This window comes from Zalophus californianus, chromosome 16, assembly GCF_009762305.2.
Source record: "Zalophus californianus isolate mZalCal1 chromosome 16, mZalCal1.pri.v2, whole genome shotgun sequence".
Lineage (NCBI taxonomy): Eukaryota > Metazoa > Chordata > Mammalia > Carnivora > Otariidae > Zalophus > Zalophus californianus.
The window spans coordinates 18,797,200-18,797,834 of NC_045610.1; positions in this window are offsets into that span (position 1 = coordinate 18,797,200).

The following is a 635-nucleotide window of genomic DNA, read 5'->3' on the forward strand; positions in this document are numbered from 1 at the left end:
GACCTCTCACACCATCTCCTAGAGAGTACTCTCCCTGTCCCTCTGCTCCGACCACATTGTCCTTGCTCTGTCCTGACGTAGCTGGGCCCATCCCGCACAGGACCTTTGCACTTGCTGTCTCTTCTGCTGGCATGGTCACTCGCCCCCTCCCCCCGACAGCAGAATGATTTGCTCCCTTGCCTCCCTGTTTCTTGTTCAGTTGTCTCCTGCTCAGTGAAAACCTGCCTGGTCCCCAGATTTAAAACTGCAGCCCTCCACACTCGCAATGCTCTGCCCTGCTTTGTGTTCCTTCACGGACTTACCCACTCCTAACAGACTATGTGCCCCCTGATTTGTTGCCTTTTCACCCGAGTCTCCACATCAGTATAAGCAAGAAGGCAGGGATTTTTCTGTGTTTTGCCTGCCATTCTATCCCAGGCACCGATTACAGTGCCTGGCACGTAGTGAGCGCTGACTAAATCCTTGCCAAATGCGTGACTACCTGATGTTTACGAGTTCCTACTATGTGCTGGGCACTGTGTTAGCCGCCTTTGTGGATTCTATAATTTCATCCTCTAACAACACTGTGAGGTGGATGTTGCTATTATTTTATGGATGAGGAAATGAGAACTTAGGCTAAGTAACACGCCCAAGGT